The sequence below is a fragment of the Macaca nemestrina genome, chromosome 2 (genome assembly GCF_043159975.1).
Source record: "Macaca nemestrina isolate mMacNem1 chromosome 2, mMacNem.hap1, whole genome shotgun sequence".
NCBI classification, from domain to species: domain Eukaryota; kingdom Metazoa; phylum Chordata; class Mammalia; order Primates; family Cercopithecidae; genus Macaca; species Macaca nemestrina.
This window is the reverse complement of record NC_092126.1, coordinates 129,156,351-129,167,024: the sequence shown is the minus strand read 5'-3', so window position 1 is coordinate 129,167,024 and position 10,674 is coordinate 129,156,351. Positions and strand designations below refer to the sequence as shown.

The following is a 10,674-nucleotide window of genomic DNA, read 5'->3' as shown; positions in this document are numbered from 1 at the left end:
GGAGTAAGGATTATACAGTTATTGCTTAGTACTGCTATCTGGCTCATTGAAAGTGCTTAATAAGTGTTCACTGTCATCTCAAGTCCAATTGGTCCAGTTAGAATTCTAATAGAGTATCTTTTCAAGAATTTGGAGTATTCTTGAAGGGCACAGACACCTGTGTCTTTAGAGTCCACTCAGCATTCTGAATGTAGAGACACTTGATTTCAGCTTTTGGTGAGGCCATGCAGCTGTTTATGAGGGCATGCCATAAGCTCACATCAGCTATATTACTTTATCAATAGGGGAACATTGTCTTTCTGCTTTTTGTATGTAAATCCTTTGTTTATTTTTTTTCTGAACAGATGTTATTCCACTATCTTAGTTTAACTGGAATAAATACAAGAACCACCAAAGGCTGTAAATAATGAAAAAAATCAAGATATGGAATTTAAACCTAAGCTTGCTTTTCTTTCCATGCTTAATTCAAATTTTTTCTCACTGTGGGATGAAATTTATAATAAAAAGATTCACCAAGAGAAAAGAACAGAGAAGGCAGGCAGAAAATGATAATAAAGCGAATTTCCTGAAGTGCTAGCAAAATGTTTCATGCTTGCTCATGCGGGGAGTTAAATGTAAATAGTAGCTTCTTGAGCTTCATCAGCATACATAAATCTGTCTCGCAGCCTCTCTCTCACATCACACTCACCACACGTTTCTTTTTTATTTATATTTTTTAACTTTTATAGAAACATGACTAAAAGAACAATAGTCTTTGTACCACTCGGGGAATAGCTTCCATCTCTGCATGTGTGATGAGGTACCCACTGTCTGTAGTCATGTGTGGTGTGTGCCTGTTATTGTCAGCCCCATAGTGGGGTGGCAGCACTTGAGATTAGCGAGAGATGAGGACCTGCTGTGAGAAATAAAGCCTAGCTCCCCATATTCTGTTAGGGGGCTTTTGGTGTGGCTCAGACCATTGGTCTACAAATCTTAGCAGATATTAGAATCATCTGGAAGGCTTGTTAAAACACAGATTGCTGACCCTCCACCCCTAGAATTTCTAATTCTATCAAGTCCTGGGGTAGAGACCAGTCATTTTTATTTCATGTAAGTTTTTGGGTATTGCTACTGCTGCCAGTCTCACGGGACCATACTTAGCGAACCACTGGCTTAGACTAACCTGGGAGACAATGAACACCCTCCACCTCCACACCAAGTATTGCTTGAACTCTACCCCAACAATTACTTAAGGAGAATTCCTTACCTGGAGAGGCAGAACCAACATCTAGACCAGGACTTAGCAAACTGTGGCCCAAGGGGCAAATCTACTGCCTCTTTCTGTAAATAAACTTTCATTGAAAAACAACTTCATGTACATGTTGTCACTGGCTGCTTTCACACTACAGAAGCAGAATTGAGCAGTTGGATAGAGTTCATATGCACTATGAAGGCTGGAAAATAGTTGTTATCTTAGCTTTTTATGGAAATATTTTGCTGACCCCTGACCTAGACCAATTGAATGTTTAGAGAAGGGAGGTTGGAAGTAATTGTATAAAGACAGGCCTGCTGAATGTTCTTTATTTGTGTATTTTTTTAGATGTGAGAGTTTTTGTTTTTTTAGTTGAATAAATATGATCATGACAGTCATTCATTATTTCTCACTAAGCCATTCTCCAAATTAATTTTCTTACTAGAACAAGTAGTTTCTCAAAATGAAGGGAACAGTTTTACCATTGTGTAGTCTCTTTAATACATTGTTGACATCTGTTCAAATTATTGGTAGAAAAATTTTTAAAAACCGTAAGTAAAATGTGAAAAATTATTCTCATTTTGACACTGTAATTGTCAGGTGAGTTATGTTGAATGTCTTCCAGATTTGGTAGAAACTGCCATAACCTTTATATAAAGCATTTTGTGAGTATTTATCAAGAACCTTTAAAATAATATACTCATCGATCTAGTAATTCTACTTCTAGGAAATTTCAGCAAATTTTATGTTTAAAGTTTTTTATTACAGCATTATTGCATAATCTTGGCTCACTGCAACCTCTGCCTCCCAGGTTCAAGCGATTCTCCTGCCTTAGTCTCCCAAGTAGCTGGGATTAGAGGAGCCTGCCACCAAGCCTGTCTAATATTTTTGTATTTTTGGTAGAGGTGGGGTTTCACCATGGTGGCCAGGCTGGTCTCGAACTGCTGACCTCATGTGACCTCCTGTGATCCACCCACCTCAGCCTCCCAAAGTGCTGGGGTTACAGGCATGAGCCACCGCATTCAGCCGCAAATGTCTATTAACATGAAACTCATAATAATGCCGTGAGTTTATGTACGTATTTTGGAGCCATTTAAGATAAAACTGGATGAAGGAAAGCTAATACGATGTTTCTGGAGGGAATTTGTATCAAGGACCTTAAACATTTTTGTGCTTTTTGTTCCAATATCTCCACTTCAAAGATCTCAAGAAAATAATCAGAAGTACGCAGATCGATTTTGTGCAAGGAGGATAATCAAAGTAGAAACAATTTTTATGCCTACTAATTGATAATAGGTTAAATATGTTGTGATGAATTGATGAGATAAAATACTACATAGCCCTTAAAAGTATATTTTTGAGCACTAATATTGCAAATGCTTATGAATTATTTGTTAGAAAATGTAGATATAAATCCACATATGTGGCATGATCCCACACATCCTATACTTAATAGATACCTAATAGATCTCTGTATTCCACTCAAAGCTGTTCATTACTAGTTAAGCACAAACATTGGTTTCCTTTTTGATTCCATTGCATGTGGTGTCTTCCTCCATCATGTCGCCAAACTGTATCAGTTCCAGGTTTAAATTACATCTCTTCTCTGCCCCTTCCTGCCCTTCTTCCCAGACACTCCCTTAGTCCAGGCCACTTTAGGATTGTATGATCAGCTCTACTGGCTTCTTCTGACTCTCGCCTCTACACATGACCCTGTGTGTGCATACACGCTACACAACTGCAAAAGAAACCTCAATATTTAGATCATGTCCTCTACCTCCATGACTCAAATCCTGTCAGTGCATTCTTACACATGTAGAATAAAATGTAAGCTCTTTATCATGGCCTGCAAGGCACACAATTGTCTGGCCACTGCTTCTCTCTCTCTCTTTTCAAAAATTTCAATAGTATTTGGGGTACAGGTGGCTTTTGGTTATATGGATGAGTTCTTTAGTGGTGAATTCTGAGATTTTAGTGCATCTGTCACCGAGCAGTGCACATGGCACCCAGTGTGTAGTCTTTTATCCCTCACCCCCTTCTCGATCTCCCTTCCTACATCCCCAAAGTCCATTATATCACTCTGTATGTCTTTTTGTCCTCATAGCTTAGCTCCTGCTTATAAGTGAGAACTTATGGTATTTGGCTTTCCATCGCTTCACTTAGAATAATGGCCTCCAGCTTCATCTAAGTTGCTGCAAAAGACATTATTTTGTTCCTTTTTATGGCTGAGTAGTATTCCATGGTGTATAGATATCACATTTTTCATTATCCACTAGTGCTTCTCTTTTTAACCTCAACCTGAGACACCCTCTGTTGGAGCTTCATGCTGTTTCTCTAGCATACCAACCTCTTGCCTACTTCCAAAACTTTTGCACATGCCGTTCACTCTGCCTGGAATATTCTTTCTCCAACACTTTGCAGATCTAGCTAGCCTCTCATCCTTCTTTAGTTCTCACCTTAACAATTGCCTCTGCCTGGAGGTCATCTCTGTTCATCCTTCCTAAAGCAGGCATGTACCCTGCTGCTCAGGGGCTCTGTGTTGTCCTTGTTGCATCCTCAGGGGTCACAGGGTGTTTAGCTCTAGGCACTTAATAAATACATGTTGAATTAATGAATGAAACTCCGCAAATGTATAAGAGTATTATAAATGTGCATGTATGTTTCTAGGTGTGTAGGCATACAGAGGAGACCATACCAAAATATTAATTGTGCTGTAAATGAAGTCACAGGTTATTTTAACTTTCTTTGTTGTACTTTTGTGCATTTTTAAAATCTTGTGATTAATTCATATTGCTTTTTTATTGTGCTTAAATATATACAACATAAAGTTGACCGTTTTTTCCTTTTTTAAGTGTGTGATTCTGTAGCGTTAAGTACATTTACATTGTTGTGCATCCGTCACCAACTTCCATTTCTAAAACTTTTTCAGCATCCACAACTGAAACTCCACACCCATTAAAGGGTAACTCTCCAGTGATTTATATTGCTTTTACAATAAGAAAAAATTGTAGAAAATATATTAGACAAAACAAGTAGCAAACATCCTTTTCAGACAAGGTCACTTAATTGAATTTTGGGTTGTGAGTTCGAGTGACTATAAAACAAGTTGTTTTTCAATTTATAATTTTGTGTTTAAAAAATCCTATTCTTTATAAAACTGAAGTGCTGAACTGATGGATTTTTTTTTTTTTTTGCTGTAATAGCTCCACTGCAGTATAAACCATTTGTTTTTGCCCTAATAAATGGACTTTTCCTACAACTATAATCATTTTTTGAAGAAATTGTGTGCTAAAGCAGAATCACCTGAAAGTGCGACCAGTTCAGAATCCTTATGCAAGTTCTCCTCAGCATCGACAATTTGAAATGTATTTCAGTGTCAATTCTAATTGTAATGAAATACCATTCTTCGACCTTCTGGATGTGGATGTAGCTGTGGAGCTCATGTAATACAGACAGGGAATTGTATTCTGCCCTCTCGGTCACAGATGGGTACATTAAGAAGACTGCAAAGTGTTCCCTCAGGAAACCTGGTTTCTTGACCACAAAGATTCTTTCTACTGAGCAACATTCCTTTTCGGATCTCTATCCTAGGAGGTAGAGATCAGTCCAAGCAGGGTCCCCTCATCATCCATCACCTTGAAAAGATGCTTCTGATAAGAGTTGGCCAAAAACTCTCTAGCAGGTGAGAGAAAAATTTGGAGAAGCGACACGTCTCAGTTATATTAGGGGATCATTTTATGTTTAAATAATGACAGGCAAAATTTATACCATAAGTAAGTGCTAAAGGAACCCTATCCAGAATATGTAAGAATATCTCTTTATATCAAGAATAACTAGATAACCTCATAGGAAAACGTACAAGAAATGTGAACAGGCAAGTCACAGAAAGGAAAACATAAAAGACAATTTAAAAACTATAATAGAATGTTCAGTCTCAGTTGTAATCAGTAATTATAAATTAATATAACACCAAGATATCATTTTATATTTAGTAGATTAGGAAACATTTATAAAGTTGGAATGTGCAGAAAAGAGTTAGTGGCAGCTGGATGGAATGCTAAGGTGGCCCTTGGCTGGCATCTGGGAACTTGCATTTCAGAGAATTTCTTCTATTCTAATAACCGATAAGAGTGACTCACTATGTCTAGACTGTATGCCCAAATGCTATCATTTATACTTTTTTTTCCGAGAGTCTGGAGATTTATTTTGTGCCAGGCAAAGGCTGCTTACATGACCAACTCCCAGTAAAAGCCCTGGGCCCTGGGTGTCTAAGGAGCTTCTCTCGTGGGCAGCTTTTCACATGGTTTCTTTGGGGGATGTACATGTGTCCTATGTGATGCCATTTGGAGAGGACACTTAGAAACTTAACACCGATTTTCTCTGGACTTTGTTCTGTGAGGCTTTTTCCTTTGCTGATTTCACTTTGTATCTTTTTGCTAGAATAAACCATAGCCATGAGTACAACTATATAACGAGTCCTCTGAAACTTCTTAGTGAATCATCCGGTCAGGAGTGGTTTTGGGGACCTGAAAGATAGTGACAATAGCAAACGTTGGCCTAAGTGTGGGAAAACAGGACTGCCAAAACTATTTATGGAAAGGCAAATTGGTACCACCATTTTGGGGATGAATTCAAAAATATTAAAATAAATCGAAGATATCTATGTCCACTTTTAGGTTTAGATAATCTAAAGAGAAAAACCCCAAACATTTGCTAAAAAAAAAGTTGGAGGAGGGAGGCATTACAGAGACTTTTATAGCAGCATTGTTTATATTGGAAATTGCTTAATTTTCTATGAAGGATAAATATATTTCGGTTTATTTTAATATTAAATATTATACAACATTTAAAATAACAAAAATTACATCCATCAAACGTGATTAACATTCTGTAAACTCATATGGGTGAAAAAAAGCAGAGTTATATTGCTGTAAATGTAAAAGACACAGAATTCCAGATGTATAGAGATAAGATACAGAAATATAAAATAATGGCAGATCAAGAGAGCATCTAAGCCCCATTTTCCCCAGTTAAGATATAAAATTGTCTTACATTAAGCTCTGAAACCCTTTCTTGGAAAAAGCTCTACATATAGTCGTATGTTGCATAATGACTGGAATACGTTCTGAGAAATGTGGTCTTAGGTGATTTAGTCGTGCACACATCATAGAGTGCACTTACATAAACCCAGTTGGTATAGCCTACTACACACACTTATGCTATATAGTATAGCCCATTGCTCCTAAGCTACAATCTGCACAGCGTGTTACTTTCCTGAATACTGTAGGCATTTGTAACACAGTGGTAAGTATTTGTGAATCTAAACATATACAAACAGAGAGAAGGTACAGAAAAAATACAGTGTTGTAATTTTGGACCCATGGTACATATGGCTTTGACTGGAACTTTGCTATATAGTGTATGACTGTATTTCTGACCTATATTCTCTTTTCTATTTACAAAACAAATCTTGAATTTCAGAGAAAGTGAAGATGCTATGACAAGCTGTCTTCCAACTTATTTTATTGGCTCACTGCCCTTGAAATTAGTAGACGATTTATAGATATGTCCCTTGAATAACTGGCAATTAATTTGATATTAGATGCCAAAATGTACAGTATTTTTAATAAAATGTGAAGGTTGAGGCTTTTCATGTCCAAATGTGATGGAACTCAAAAGTAAATGTTAACTGGCAGCATAGTAAACCCTGTCCTTTTGCACATCTGCAGTAGAGGGGAGTTTTAGTTTGTTGACCATAAACCCTAGCTACCTTGGTTAGTTTGAGTATAAGCTTAGGTGTAAACCAAGAGCTTATACTTAAGAATGCCTTCTAGGTGGGGCACGGTGGCTCACACTTGTAATCCCAGCGCTTTGGGAGGCTGAGACAGGAGGATTGCTTGAGCCCAGGAGTTCAAGACCAGCCTGGGCAACATAGCAAGAACCTGTATCTACAAAAATTTTAAAAATAGCTGGACATAATGGTGCATGCCTGTAGTCCCAGCTACTTGGGAAGCTGAGGCTGGAGGATTGCTTGAGCCTGAAAGGTCAAGGCTACTGTGAGCCATGATAACACCAATGCACTCCAGCCTGGGTGATAGGGTGAGACTCTGTCTCCAGAAAAATAAAAAAAATAGAATGCTTTCCAATCTATATACCCCTGGTTTATCTTGATAGTTACCACATGTGATCCATAAGGATGTACAAATCTTTGTTATATATGTGATAAAAAGATATTGTATCTGAAAACTCCTTTGGAATGTTGCTTTTGATTTAAGCATTTTGGATATCATAGACATCTTGCCATGGCACAAATGATAACTGTTAGTGTCTTTTTAATGTCAAGAACTCTTGTCACCTAAGAGAAATTTAAAACCCTACATTGCAGGCAATGGGAATTTTAACTCAATTTCTAGAGCGCCTTATACCTCAAGCTAGAGTTAGCAGGTCGAGATATCACATATCAGTGACTTACTAGTTGATTTCATTTCCTGAACTTCAGCTCCAGCACAATGCCTGGAATATATTAAGCACACACTAAATGTTTGTTAATGAGTTTACATAGGTCCACACTATTTTAGCACAAGTAGATTTTTATTCACTTCTAAAAACATTAGAAATATCCTTTCATCCAAATCTCCATAAGTCTTTATTTTGTTTCTAGCTATTTCTAAGCCAATAGAATAAATTTTGTTTGCATGGATTTTTTTTTTTTAAAAGAGTAAGAGTTCATGTTTGGACTGATTTTCTTTCTTTGGCCCCTCACCTCAACAATCATCCATTCAACAACATAACAATTATAATTTCCATCTTTCACTGAGTGCTTTCTTTTTGCCAGGCACTGTCTGAATGTATCATCCCATTTAATCCTCACAACAATCTTGTGACAGAGCTAATATTACATCAGTGTTCTATTTTTACAGTTGAGGAAAGCAAGGTTCAGAGATTAAACCCTGTGCTCAGACTCACCAACTGATAAACAGTTGAACCAGGATTCAGAAGTAGGCACGTCTGGCTTAACTACCTAGATTTACTTTCTTTTTCCTTCGCTTCAACTCTCTAAAGAGAGAACTATGCAACCTGAACATTGACTCACACCTAGAACTCATCCAATCATCCAATCATTATATGTATTTTAAACTTTTGAAATCGATTTTATTGGTATAGCTTACATATAATAAAACATACTTGTTTGTGTATATAGTTCTGTGAATTTTGACAAATATATAAACCCATGTTATTAATCTCGATCAAGAATATTATATTGGGGCCAGGAGTGGTGGCTCACACCTGTAATCCCAGCACTTTGGGACGCCGAGGTGGGCAGATCACTTGAAGGTGGAGTTCGAGACCAGCCTGGCCGACATGGTAAAACCCCATCTCTACTATAAATATGAAAACTCGCCACGCATGGTGGAAGATGCCTGTAATCCCTGCTACTCGGAAGGCTGAGGCATGAAAATCGCTTGAGCCTGGGATGCAGAGGTTGCAGTGAGCTGAGATTGTGCCACTGCACACGAGCCTGGGCAACAAAATGAGGCTCCATCTCAAAAAAAGAAAATATTATATTGGCATCTCCTCCAGAATCTTCCCTTGTGCTCCCCATTTTAAAAAACTGGTGTTGAAAATATTATATATTCACAGGATATTACAAAAAATAATATAGAGGCCCCATGTATAGAATCCTGGATGTATAGAAATCATATAGAAGTCCTTCACCCTGTTTTCCCCAATGGGAAAGACCCATAGATCCATAGATCTTATTCCCTTATGCCCTTTGCAGTTAGTTTTTACTTACCTTCAGCTCTCTGTAACAACAAAACTGTTTTCTCTCACTATAAATTAGTCCGTTCCAAATTTTTTAGTGCATCCCCAAACTTTGTATATGAATGAAATCATGCAATATTTTATCTTTTGTATCTGACTTCTTTTGCTTAACATTCTGTGTTTGAGATTCATCAGTATTAATGCATGCATTAGTAGTTTCTTTTAATTGCTGTATAGCACCCCAGTGCTTGATTATACCACAGTTTGCTTATTCATTCACCTTCCGATGGACATTTGGATTGTTTCCAATTTTTGGCTATTTGTAAGTAAAGTTGCTGTGAAGATTCATCTGCAAGATTTTTTTTATGGACTTGTTTTCATTTCTCTTATGTAAGTAAGGGTGGAATTGTTGGGTCACTTGGCTATTGAAGGTATGACTTTCTAAGATATTGACAAATTGTTTCCCTAAGAGGATGAACCATTTTGTATGCCTGCTAAACAATATATTTGAGTTCCTGTTTCTCTACAACCTTGCCAACACTTGATATTTTCAGTCTTTTTAATTTTTGTTATTCAAGTAGTTATTTAATGGGATCTCATTATGATTTTATTATTTTTCCTCTAGTGACTAAGGATGTCTAACATCTTTTTATATGCTTAATAGTCACATATATTCCATTGTGAACTGTCCAAACCTTGTGCTGATTTTTTTGGGGGGGTGGGTTCATGTGGCATGGCATGTGGGTGTCTTCATTCAGTAAATACTTGATGAATGATTGAATGACTTAAGATTGGTTTGAATATGTGTATTTTCCTTTTGAGCACTTGAAACAGTAGATATAATACCAAATAAAATAGCTCAAACTGGGTTTTATTATCTATTTCAAAATGAGCAGGTGTAGCCAGAATCTTATATTGAACGTGATGTTAAAGTAAAAGATCAGTAGTTTCCTGCCCTAGGTAGGAAATACCATCATCTTAACCATCACTGTCATCCTCATGATTTACTCTTTTTGACCATAGGGAAGTTATCGTTTGAAGACATGAGTTTTATAGCTCACATGACTCCTGGGTTGCTGCATTGTTTCTCTAAGGCTAAAAATGCTCTTACCTAATTTATATCTTGTCTAAAAATGGAAAGACAGTCTCAGCCTAGTTAGTTTTAGCTGTCATTGAAGCATCTTTCTCCATTAAGAGTGAATGCTAGTTAGGTTGATCTACAAGACTTCTGTTGATCCTGTAGACTGTAATTTGTGATTATGATTTTTTAAAATGTGTCTCTTTTCGATGACACATTTTTGTGATAATATATTTTTAGCTTTTCTTTTGTTCTGTTAAGTGTAGACAATTGCAAAGAAATAAACACAGACTCACTTAGATAACTATGCTTTAACAACAACAACAACAACAACAAAGCAACATACATTTAGTGTTTGAAAAGCAACACAGGGTAGGGAGATGTCTGTGTCTATGTCTGTGTCTGTCTGTCTGTCTGTGTGATGAAGAGTGAAGTCTACGTATTTATCCCGAGCTCAAGTCCTTTGTCCTAAATGAAATTGCTTTTAAAACTTTCTTCTGATTCCTCCTATTAATATCCAGTCTCTCCTTTTCCAAATTCATTTTTACAGAAAAGGAATCAGACATTATGCATAGTCCCACACATTTTCTCCCAATATCAA

General features: G+C 37.0%; 1 protein-coding gene across 24 annotated transcripts in view; it reads left to right on the top strand.

Moving 5' to 3' along the window:
* LOC105483536 (membrane associated guanylate kinase, WW and PDZ domain containing 1) overlaps nucleotides 1-10,674 on the top strand; it is a 677,852-nt gene that overhangs the window by 401,604 nt on the left and 265,574 nt on the right. The gene's annotated exons all lie outside the window — the stretch shown is intronic.